The sequence below is a fragment of the Ixodes scapularis genome, unplaced genomic scaffold (genome assembly GCF_016920785.2).
Source record: "Ixodes scapularis isolate PalLabHiFi unplaced genomic scaffold, ASM1692078v2 ptg000494l_1__unscaffolded, whole genome shotgun sequence".
NCBI lineage: Eukaryota > Metazoa > Arthropoda > Arachnida > Ixodida > Ixodidae > Ixodes > Ixodes scapularis.
In genome coordinates, this window is record NW_024609989.1 from 710746 (window position 1) to 724094 (window position 13349).

A 13349-nucleotide genomic window follows, 5' to 3' on the forward strand; every position below is an offset into this window, starting at 1 on the left:
TTCTTAGGATAGTTTTTTCTACTCCACAATCAGCCTATAGCTCTCTATTCTTCTATTTTGCTAAATGATCAACTAGCATATCTTTTTTCCGTTACTTAAATAGCAGTTGAGTCAGCCGGCAGTACTACCCTCAACTACTGATTGTATTGCGGCAGGAGAGCACGTTTTATGTATTATTTCAGACTTCCACTCATGGTCGCTAAAGGCCTACATCAGTACGAACTTTTGTATAGAAAAAAAGGTACAGCAACGGGATTTACTTTTCGCCAGAGACCGGCCAATCTGACACAGTTTTCCCTATTTTTGTTTTTTATTTGCACGCAGGTAACAGCGCAATTGGACCCTGTGAGTCTTTTTATCTAGCATAGTATTACACGATAACTGGCATACCAAAATCTGCGCATCTGCGCTTGAAAGTTCCAAAATGACGCAATTTTAAACAGAGTTTGCACGCCAGCCGCACGGTAGCTACAGGCCACTTGGCGGAGCGGACGACATGCGGGGTGAGAAGGGGAGTGCATTTTTTTCTCTTTTACCCTCTCTGCTATGACCCTAATGGAACGGTATATACACCAACTCATGTTTACAAACAAAGGATGGATGGATGGATGAATACGGCTGAGCCCTTTGGATCGGGCGGAAGCTTACGCCACCTAGCCATTTTGTTTTACCATTTAAGCTTAGAATATTTAAATGTGAAATCTATATTCACTCCGCAATGCAAAGAAAGTGAGGCTATGAAACCCCCTTTGCCATCAGTGAATAAAAAATACCTAGTTTTCTTTCGATTTCTGCCACCATTCACCAAACCGGAGCGCCCGGAGCGCCCCTAGCGGACGCCACCGGCGCCGCCCATGCGCGATGGGGGAGTGGGCAAGAAGCTCTCCGTCGCCCATAAACAAACCATTGAAATGCGATGTTGTCGGCGTCGGTGTGAGTCCCCCTGCCCTTTTTCGCGTTCGAATTGTTGATTCTACGTCTTCCTGGCGATGTCTGACTACTTGAGCGGCGTCAGCGAAATTACCGAGGCTCGCTACGCCGCAAAACTTCGCGTGAATAATGTGACATGTGGCGATTCATTCCGCATGGACGCCGCAGATTGTACTCCAAAGCCTGATTCGCATGATAAGATTTCGCTCGGAATTTTCAGTCGCGACGCCGCTCGGGGTGCAAAAGCGTGAACCGTAGCTGAGATGGTCGACGACGATACTGAAAATTGCAAGCAGAATCGGACCAACTGAATTAGGCATAACAAGTCGGTGTTGGCCACTGGTAACAGTGACCAACATCTCCTTGTATCTACTGTTTACACCGAGCCTGCTTACCAACCTTCAAATTTAATTCTTTTGAGGCCTGCACTCACTTCTTATCGCAAGCACCGGGCCAACATTTGGTTTACGGACCGGCGTCGTCTAAAAGAGCAGACGACAAGCAGAAACGTTTGAAAGAGCAGACGACAATTCGAACAATCAGGCGGCCGTTTGAACTTGAAGATGCACTGAACCTAGTCCACAGGTGGTCCGCACAACTTGACAGCTTTCTGGCGTTCATGTTGGAACAAAAGAAATAAATCTGATGACCACAAGTATCCGTGAATTCAACCAAAAATGCTTCCCGCCCAAGCAATCGTTGTTCGACGGCGTCTGCTTTTCCCTTTTCACGGCACATATCCAGATTCTTGGGCGAACCGAGCACGTGAAAACTGACCTTCAAACCTTTCTCGACACTTTTGGTACGGCCCCAGTCGCGGCGTTTTGACGAGAAGGCAGGTTTTTGTCTGGTTCCTTTCAGAACAACGCAGGAATACACGTCTGGCATGGGGACTTCTGCCCACAGCCCCAGGCCGGAAGTGCGACCGACGCGCCACCACCGCGCCGTGACGTCACAGAGATGAGTTCGTGTATAAGTTTATCTGGGTGAAGAATGGGCAGATCTTTGTCAGACAAAAAGAAGGCGCTGCGGTGATCCGGATTGAAATTGAAGCAGATATCTGAACAAATTGAGGTAAATGAGTGAAGATGTCAGCGACATAGGTTCTTATTTTAACAGTTTTGTTCACTGGGACAAATACGCCAGGCGTGTGATGAAAGAAGAAAAAACCAAATAGGTACTAAACATAATTTACATTAACGTAAGGAGCATTAAAAAAACTGGGATCAACTTAATGTGTACCTGGAAAGAAGATTTAACAGTCTTGATATTTTAGTTATAATTACTGAAACTCATCTAAAAACAGCAGATGAAAGTGTTTATCAGTTGCCGGGTTTCCACTAGGTATCAGCATGCAGAGAAAATGGAAAAGGAGGAGGGATACTTATCTATATACAAAAGGTTTGGATAGCAGGGCAAGTTGAAGTATCATTAGACCACGCTGAGACTATAGTTATGTTTGTGAGCAAAAATAAGTTTTCGTTTCTTGTTGTGGCCATATACAGACCACCCATTGCGGATGTGGATTAGTTTTACAACGAGTTCGAAAATTTACTAAAAAGATATAACAACAAGGACCAAGCAATAATCACAGGTGATCTGAACATTGATGTTCTGAACCGCAGCAAGTACAAAGTTGGAGGCTATTTATGGTTTACACGATGTGATTCGTGACTACACCAGAGAAGAGTACCTAGGAAACAAAGTAACTAGAACCTGTATAAATCATGCTATTATCAGAATTAGTAATTTGACAACGATATCTGGGGTTATAAAACAGAAAGTCGCTGATTATTATTTCATAACCATAAAAGTGTTGAGTACCGATACCATATACAATAGTGATGGAGATGGTTTTAGATATGTCTTAGATTCAAAAATTATAGACCGCCTTATTCGTGAATATGACTGGGACTCATTACTCGAACATGACCACGTTGCAATTTACGAACTGATGGTGGATATATTTGGACGCATATACAGAGATTCCAAAAGGAAAATAAAATTAAGGCAACGGAAAGCAGCAAATAACTGGATAAATAAAGAAATACTAGAATTGTGTTACGCAAAAGAGAGATTGTGGAGTCGTTGCAAACAAAACCCTGACGATACCCAATTACGCAGGGAGTTTAGGGAAATCAGAAATAAAGTAACTGCAAAAATACGGCTAGCGAAGAGGAAATACCACAATAACCACTTCCAGCAGTCAAAGGGAAATGTAAAAAAAACGTGGGACATAGTGAACAAAATCATTGGTGGTGGTGGTGGTGGTATAGAAAACCTCAAAAGACAGCGTTGATGAGGTCATACGGAAGCGTTTTGGAACAGACTTCGACCTTTTAAGCAATAACTTTAATCATAGCTTTGTGAAGGAAATACAGGATCTGCGAAACCAAGCACCGAAAACTACACGTGCTCCGTATAGTATCTCTAGTTCACCAAACTCTGCCTACTTGCCGCCCAAGACTGAGCAAGACCTCAGCGATATAAAAAAAAAAAAATGCCACTCACTAATCCAGAGGGATGTGATCGGATTAGAGGAAGAGATATATTCTATAACTTTGAAAAACTAAAAAGTATTCTGCTTGACATAATAAACGGTATTTTAGAAACAGGGAGAATTCCAGACATGCTTATCTAGTCCGTCCAGTATACAAAAAGGGTAATCAAAAGGTGATGTCCAACTACAGACCCATAGCTAATTTACCAGTTTCCCTACTGAATACATGTCAGTATGAATTCCGACAGCAAAAAAGTACAACTCTTCTAGTAGAAGATTTTACTGACTATATTAACGAAAAAATAGAAAATAATTATATCATCTTAGCGCTTTTTTTAGATTTAAAAAAAGCGTTTGATACAATTGATCACGAGTTGTTATTAAGTAAATTAGAAAACATTGGCTTTAGAGGTCCCTTTCTTCAGTTTTTTAAGAATTACCTGCACAACAAAGCACAAGGAGTACGGATAGGACGCAGTTTTAGTGAACCTTTGCTCGTTACCTCTGGAGTGCCTCAGGGGTCGGTTTTAGGTCCCGTACTATTCAATATTTACATAAATGATTTAGACAAAATACTCCTCAAGTCTAAGCAATTTTAATACGCGGACGACACTGCGATTGTATTAGCACACAAAAACTACGATGACGCTGTTCCCATACTTCAAAGTGATATAAATAGTTTAGCAGACTGGTTTACATGGAATACAATATTTGTGAATAAAACGAAAACCAGCTTAATGTGCTTCCGGGCACATCAAAAAAGAGTAAACCTTATACATCCTATCTTTTTACATTCAAGCGACTGTGGTTCTTGTAATTGCTCTCCATTAACATATGTTCAAGAAAAAAAAATATTTAGGACTAACTTTTGATGAAAAGTTAACATGGAATAGCCACATTGGAAATTTAGTAAAACGCCTACGATTGGTTTTGGCGTATATGTATAAACTAAGAAATTTGTGTGATATTACAATCAGGAAAAAAGTTTACGATGCGCTCGGTTGCTCTCTCTTGCGGTATGGAATCATTGTGTATGGCTCCTGTTCTTCCCACCGAAAACAAAAATTAAATAAACTAATTTATAAAATTGCAACTAGCATTGCTTATGGTTCGAAATATGAAAACCTTGATAAAGCAGAAAAATTGGCCTCCCTCCAAATATTGCAAATAGAGGAATTAATGGAATTTTTTGTTCTAATAAAATATTGTTATTAAAATAATTACAAGCACAGAGTCACCAGACAAAAGACCCTAAGACATTCGGAAACCTTTTCTATCCCTATGGTATACACAAATTACGGACGACGTCTAAGAAAATACTATCTTCCCTCCTACTTTAATAAACTTCCTCAAGATTTATGCAACTTGCCATCTTTAAAAGTAGCCAAACAGAAACTCAAGGAATGGTGTTGTCGGTTTGAATTATAAACGTTATCAATTCTCTTGTATCATCTATTTTCCCAGAGGACTCGTCACCACGATGATGGCAGTCACAAGATGTGACTGCCATCATTACTTTTGTTTTGAGCGAGATGTATGCACTGTTTGAGTGCGTTGCTGGGCTGCCATGGTCCCGCACACAAGCGCTTGCGCGCTTAAGTGGGCCATCGATTTCACTGTACTGAAGACTTTGAAATAAAGGATTTATTATTATTATTATTATCTCGCCACTAATACATGATGATTGAAAACCTGAGACTGTGGTTTAAAAACGGAAACTCGTGAAGTGGAAAGAAAAAGGGACAGACAACGTCTCAAGTTCAGCTAAAAACTTTATTGCCTCTACGCCTTAAGGCCCGTTCACACTCTTGCGACCGAGTACGACTGAGAGAGACGAGATCTCTTACAACTTCATAAATGTTTTTAGAATGAGGGAACACACTGACATTGTGGCGCCATCTATGCGGTGACCCTGGAACTGCATTTCACAAGAGCGAAGGTTTTGCGGGATTTTCGCGGTCAATTGTGCGTAATACCCATAGAAAGGCTCGTTTATAACATTGTCAAAAGTTTTTCGAGCCAAGAAAGAAAGGATAATGATCGAGAAATAAAAAAAAAATATGCCGGACCGCCGAGTTTACACTGCTTCCCAATAGATGGCGCCAGTGTGTTTTCTGGTTTAGCAAGTTTTAAGGAACCCAGGTTTAAGAGGTCGCAAGCAGTCGCAAGAGTGTGAACGGGCCTTTATACACCCCCCCCCCCCCCCCCCCCCCCCACCGATTCCGAGTCAAGAGGTCCAACGAGTCAACAGATCCAACGCGTCAAAAGATCCATTATTGGACCTTCTGACTCGTTGGACCTTCTGACTCGTTGGACCTCTTGACTCGTCGTGGATCTTTTGACTCGTTGGATCTCTTGACTCGTTGGACCTTTTGACCCACATTGGATCTCTTGACTCGTGTTTGGCGAGTCAAAAGATCCAACGAGTCGGAAGATCCATTATTGGACCTTTTGACTCGTTGGACCTCTTGACTCCATGCCCGATCACCGAGAAAGGGGGGCAACGACTTAGAAGATTTGCAAGAAAAGAAAGAAAAGCAAAACTACGATGAAAGACGGCTTTCGGGTAACAACGAGGGGCGTGATGGTCACTGCACTGCAGCGGGATGGGATCCCGCTACTAATAACAAAGCAACAAGAAAGAGCGAGATGAGAGAAGAGGATACAGTGGCCTTGTGGACGAGAGGTTTTGGGATCTTGAATGGCTGGCTGTGTCACGGCGTTGTACGTTTTCCATTTCAATCGGCTGGTGACCAACGCCATCTCCTCGTGCGGTATGCTTAACTACCGCAGGGATTTCCGGAGAGTTGTGCAAGCTGCATGGTCGCGGGAGACGCAGGTTGTTTCTCGAATTTAGAGATCAACGAGTAGTGAATCGGTGACTGAATGACGAGGCACGTATAGACCAACACGCGGTGCTGACGTCCCGCCCCTGCGGTGGTGCTGCTATCGACATTGCGCACGCGCAGGCGGTCCACTTAACGCGCTCCCTGCACACGTGCAGTGCCCACGCCTCGTGCGGAATTTGCGCCTCTTCCCACGCATTGTGAGGGCTTGTATGAAAACAGCACATTGGTCTATACGCAGCATGAGCTCAACTGGGAGGAAGGGTTGTGTGGATCATTTTATCAGCGTAATGTTTGGCAGTCATCCAAAGGGTCAACATGTCACAGTATATTGCCGGCCGGTGCAGCATGACTGATGGCTGGCACCACGCTGTACGGAGAATCAGCAGGGAGTGCGTTCGTGTAACCACTACTGCGTGGTGCACCTAAAGACCCCAGGCTATACTCCGTTTCACCTAAGGATGGACCGAAGCCTATGCTAGAAGCCGAGAGCGTCAAGGGCCATCTTGCTCCGCGCGACGCCTTGAAGACCATTGTTTCGAGGCATTTTAGAGTTGGAGAAAGACCCTGGTAGCTCTTGTCATGCTGTGCATGAATACGCTTCACTGGCTCGTGTCCAGGTTGAGTAGCATTGATGAAAAGCCATGCACACTTTTATTCGTCTTTCGGTGTATAGCAATTGCACGTATATATATATATCTATATATTGGTTTGCATAAACACGGAAATCATATATTACTTGTTTTTTTTTAATGAACGGCACCTAGTCCATTCTGTCCGTGCATGCAAACTGAATTATTTTATTCGCACGTAATAAAGCCGAGGAAAAAAAAAAGCAACACTATACCTTCCAGATTTTCGCGACATATTTGGAACCTTGCATTCCATGATCCATTACAGCAACCGTTTATCAAATGCTAATTTAAATTTCGATTTATCTTATATCGAACCTGAAAGTTTATTAGAAAGGAAAAGTTTACCATAATTTCGACCCGCCTTTAAAAAGATATATATTTTGAATCATCATTTTAAATTATTTTTCGTCATATTGCCTTCCCAATGGCCAAGTTCGATATCTTACCTGCACGAAAAGAACCTGTGAATTATCGGGAGTTCTTTTATTCGAAGTGGCCACCTATGGCGCATCCTAAAGCATTGAAGCGATTTTTCTACTTTTGCTAAATACTACTTAGAATCACTGCCTAACATTAATAACTAAATAAACTTGCCTTAGTTGTTCTTTCTAGGCAATGACAGTCGCCAATGAAATTCGAGAAATATGAACATCGTTCACCCCCTCAATTCGGAGCTAGAACAAGTGGCCACGTGGCCTGGTGCCTATCCTATACCTTCAACGTTAATCATACCCACGTGTTGGGCTGGACAAAGTAGAGAACTCGTGCTGAGCTCCAGGCTTTGTTAGAGTTGGGCTATTTTCATCACTGCAGTGGTTGGACACGAGCCACTACCCGAGTGTCCGCCGAGGCATAGATTGTTACGAGCTCACACGTAGTTCTCGTGTCCAATCCATGCATTAGCCGCGCTCAACTGTCATCAGCCTGGTTATTTCGATCCCACAATCACGTCATCCAGCTTTGCAAAGGCAAGACTGAAAGAAATAGTCCCCTTTGATCTTCGCAATTTCACCACGACAAAGAAGTTTCTGAATCAGTGGCGGTCTGTGCGAGTATACTTGAGCCAGGCTGGAACCAGTACGAACCGGCAAGGTCATGAACGTTCCAACCCGATAACGTTTCATGATGAAATGATTTTAATGGTCAAAGAATCTGGTGCGTGTCACTTTCGTTTGGCTTACCTTAGCAAAAGAAAAAAAAAAGAAAAAACATGCCTGGAGCTCTTAAAATGTTGCGAGTGTCCGGAGAAATTGCGAAGAGGAAAGGGGACTATTTTCCGTCCTGCAGCCACTTGTGCCGGCCAAGTACGAGCGTGACGTGAACTGGTTCAAAGTGTACTGAGTTAGCAAGCTCAGTAACTATCTACTCGATTTGAGGCTAATTTTTTTCTTTTTTATGTTGTCGTGAAAACGTGAACACACGCATCAAAAGCCCGATATTCTTGAATTTTATTACGCAAATTTGTAGTGGCGCCATCTGCCCGAGTTGAAGAAAAGCGCTCCCTCCCCACTTCCCATAGCCAGCTACACGAAACTGAATGTCTCCGGGTGTCCCACTCGAGTCGGTTTTCCGGCCGCAAGCCGGAAAACGGTGCGTAGTTGAGTGGTGCATCAAACTTAAATCTGTTTAACCTTTCTTTTTTTCTTTTTTTTTTTTTTAACAAAAATTAATGCACTTTGTCAAAAATCGTTTACTGATTTTTATTGTACAACGCCTCCCCGCGACTAGGGGAGGAGTGGTGAGGGGCTTTCCGTGCCCCCTTTTCAATATGAAGCGGCAGTTCTCGAGTAATTGGGGCTGTTGACTCACAATGGATCTCTTGACTCGTGTCTGCCGAGTCAAGAGATCCAACGCGTCAAAAGATCCATTATTGGACCTTCTGACTCGCTGGACCTTTTGACTCGTTGGACCTCGTGACTCGCCGTGGATCTTTTGACTCGTTGGATCTCTTGGCTCGTTGGACCTCTTGACCCACATTGGATCTTTTGACTCGTGTCTGGCGAGTCAAAAGATCCAACGAGTCAAAAGATCCATTATTGGACCTTTTGACTCGTTGGATCTTTTGACTCGTTGGATCTCTTGACCAGAAGCGCCCCCCCCCCATTAATAGCAATATCATTATAAACAGAGAAGATAAAAATAGGACTCGATGGACCTCTTGACGCGTTGGACCTCTTGACTCGATGGACCTCTTGACTCGATGGACCTCTTGACGCGTTGGACCTCTTGATACAAATTGGACCTCTTGACTCGTTGGACCTCTTGACGCGTTGGACCTCTTGACTCGTTGGACCTTTTGACTCGTTGGACCTCTTGACCAGAAGCGCCCCCACCCCCCCCGGACGTCGAACGTCGCCACCATCACGACGGTTGATCACTGAACTACAAACAATACACCGGAATGACAATACACCGAACCGCAAACAATACATAAAAAAAGCGTTATACAAACAGAAACGCAAGGTCGTCACCACCGCACCCGGAAGGACTTGGACGCGGACAAAGTAACACCAGGACTTGGAAACACAAAAGGACCGTCTCTAATTTACCCCCCTTTCCCCTGAACTGAACCATGAATCACACACAGTCGCCAACAATGCCCCCCCATTACGATCCCGAACCCAACAATGTAAACAACTCTGCGAAGCAGCCCCTCCCTTTTTACGTTCACCCCAGACTAGGTATTTACAATCGAAGAAACTTTTTTGACTCACTTTTAATTTGCAGTGACGCTTGGCTAATAAAATTTTCCGATGTTTTTATGCGAACCGTTCTCGCACAACACGTCTCATCTCCTCACGCTCTTTGTGTACGATTTACAGGGGGACATGGGTTGGTCGTCTTTTGAGAGTAGGGAGGCAATTAGTAAATTAAAATTTTAACAAAGGTGGACCGAAATGGTTGTGGGCACGGAAGGTATTGAAGTATTTATACATAAAAGGTTTCTACACAAAATGGACAAACCGAACCCGAAAGCTTTCATTAAACTACCTACACACTTGTGATGGGGCTGAGCATACTAGACCAGTAAAGAAGGGAGTGAAAGAGGCAGAAAGGAAAATGTGGGACTTAAGAATACATGAAAAAATCAGCTCCAACAATATACAGGTCAGAAAAATCAACTCCAACAATATACAGGTCACAAAAATCAGCTCAAACAATATACAGGTCACAAAAACAGGACAGAAGAAAGGAAAATGTATGTTAACGATTCAACGGGAATTTCTTTACTGTTCGAGGCCTGAACGTGAGTGTTGAGGATGAAGACGTTTGGGGGTAAATTTCAGGAGAAATACACATTATGGCCCGCCTACCATAATGAGGGCGAGATGCTAGAGCACTTGGTTTTGGAGTGCACGGGGCTTCGCCCTGCCCTTCCTGAAGGAATAACGGATTTGACCTAGCTCTGGGTTTTGCTGGCGAAGATGAAATGACGAAAGAGAAAAAAAGGAGGGGGGGGGGGGTTTAGAGTCACAAAGAGGTGATTTGAAGATTGGTAAAAACTATCAAAGGAAACTTGAATGATACACAACTAACACGCACAGCTGTAAACAGGCGGAAAAGAGGAAAATTGGGATTCCCTCTCGTGTGGCTCCGGCCCAAAGTCTCAACCCTGTCTCCCAGCTGGTCACGGTGCTAGAGCAACGCCGACAAGGTTTGACCAGAGGAAAATTGTCGACTTCCTCCCCGGGGGGAAGAGGTGGGGGTGTTGTTTTTAGTTTTTTTACGGATACCCCGATGGTCATCCTGGTGATATCCCACTCTGCCGGGTGATAGTGAGGGGGAGAAAATTGGTCATAGAAGGGCGGGAGGTATCACTTGTTCGTATTTTTAGACTTAAGCTAGGTGGCGCTAGCTACCACCAGTTACAAAGGGTATAGCCATTAACATCCGTCCAACATCCATCCATCCAGAAATTGTCTGGCATTTGACCAGTCAGAAAATTTCTATAAAGCTCTGTTTTCTGTTTTTAATCTTTCTGTTACTTGACACAAGTTTTCAGTTCCTCACTAACCTAAATTTATGTCAATTCACAAGTTCTGTTAAACCAATCACACAAAAATTCCGGTACAAAAAAAATGCAAAATTACAATTTCCGTTACATCAAGTACTGGAAAATATGAGGGACGATAATTTGTGCAATATTACAAGTTTCGTTGCAGCAATAGATTATATGCGAAATGTAGAGCGTCATTTAGTAGCGCTATGTCCGCCATATTGGTAGCGGCGAGAAAACGAAACCAGTAACCCCACCGGCAAAGGCCCGGCGTAAACAAGCGAACGCGCTTCGTGCGAGAGATGCGATGCCAATGCGTTGCTGCGTTTCACTGGGGATGCCGCGATTAACGTTCGCTTCGTGCGTGACAGGAACGCAAACGTGAACAGGGTTCACAATTTTTTCTTATTTTTGTTTGTTGCTGAGACGCAGCTTTTGCAAAAACAATCGGTGTCAACGCGTCGGAACATGCGTACGTTATCGCGCGGCGTGAAGCCCTAATCTTTTCACAAGGTTTGTCCCGAAAGTTTTGCTTTGTTTTTCTTTATGCAAATTCTACTGTCGGCTTGCGTTTTTTTTCTTTTTTTTTTTTTTGATGCGCGAGCAGTTTGTTTGTTGGGTGCGGACGAGACCAAAACTGCTATGCGAGGCGAAAAGAGTAAATTTTTTATTAAAAAGCTCCGCCGCCCACCATATTTAAGGATGCGTATAGTTAACAGTGAACAACAAAAGCTAAAAGCACCAGAGAGCCCTCATTTTATCTTCATGTATTAAAAAAAATAATGTGGAAAGCCACAAAGCGATTTCATTGCTTTGCAGCAGTTTCATAACTCTTGATTTGGCGTTGGTAGGCTTATATAACACCTCTTAAACTAAACAGGAGAGTTTGTTGATAAAATATTCTTCATATTCAAAGCCCGGTCGAGTAGAATAGAAAACAAAACAGACACGGAGGACGTGTCTGTTTGCTCAACACTCACAGAGCCGGGATTTCGCTGCCTTATTTGCCGAACGCCACGTTCGATTATATCGAAGGTGGAGTTCGACTTCGGTTCATGGCAGTGGCTAAAACTTCGATGCCGGCGGCGGTGAAAACTACATTGCGGACGTTGAGTGGAGCAATACGGGCGGTGCGAACTTCATTTCACAATCTCCATTTTTTTTTCTTTTTTGCTACAGTTGAGGTAACCATTTTGCTTAGTGCCAAGAAGCTTGGGGGTAGTTTTGAGAAAGTCAAAGCAGTTATTCTGCCAGGGTTGAACAAACCTTCATTAACAGCCCAACATCCGTCAACTGTGCTTGATGTCAATACTATCTGAAACAAATTTGAGCTCTTTCTAACGCCCAAAAAATATTGCCCACGGCAGTTCCCTTTAGAACATCACAGAACTTTCCACCCAAAAATACCTTCGCCAATAACGCGAAAAAAAAGCAAACAAGTTTTGAGTCGCTTATAAGATGAAAGGCACGACGGCCAAGTCCCTTGTGCACGTTGCGTGATCGGAAGGCAGAAGACAATAACCTTTCCGAACCGAACTCCGTGGAAGAGCGTCCATATGCCCTGGAAATGCTGAGAAATCGAAACTCAAGATACTTGACGTTTCAAAAAAGGCGGCGAGCACAGTGCTGCCAGACCACCAAGCCGTTTCGCATATCGTCTATTACTGTGAAAGTCCAACAGCAGATGTTCTCTGTTTTACTGACGTAATTTTACATTTTCTCTCATTTCTCTTTTACAATTATTAGATGCAATATTCGAAGATGAAACCGAGCGTAGGCAAACAATGATTTCACTGCTGATATATATATTGCCACGCGACATCTGTGCTACTAGGTATCGGATCTAGTGAAGTACGTATAGTAGCAAACGTAATTAGGTGTATTTTTAATACATTTGCTACTGTGTACGCTTTACTACATAGCTGCCTATGTACACATATGTCGCGTAGAAATATACCGGGTGATTTGTTTCAAATTAGAACATATTTATTACAAAAAAAAATCCGCAAAAGATGCTCTTATGCGGTTTGTGCATGTGAGTTATACTGCCAGGGGGACATTATGTGGTTGGCTAATCTTTGCGATAAGTAGGCTAGTTCATTAAAATTCGCTAATTAACTTTTTAGTTAGTGAAAATAAACATATGGTTCCAATCGAAACTTAGAGCGCCATCGAGAACCACTAAATCAACTCTTTTTAGAACAAGTTGAAGCTCGTGGGAAACTCGGGCGCGCCTGAGTTACCACTCGTGGAGCAGGCGCAAAGGTAGCGGTTGCGGAACGGGATAATGATCTAATTATGTACAGGGGGAACAGCGCACCCGCAAAGCAGTCACTCGAGTCTACACACACACACAAATGAAACACACTTACGCAGCGCTGACTAACAACTCTCGGGTATATTTATACTTTTTTCTCTTCTTCTATTAGTATTACAGGCTA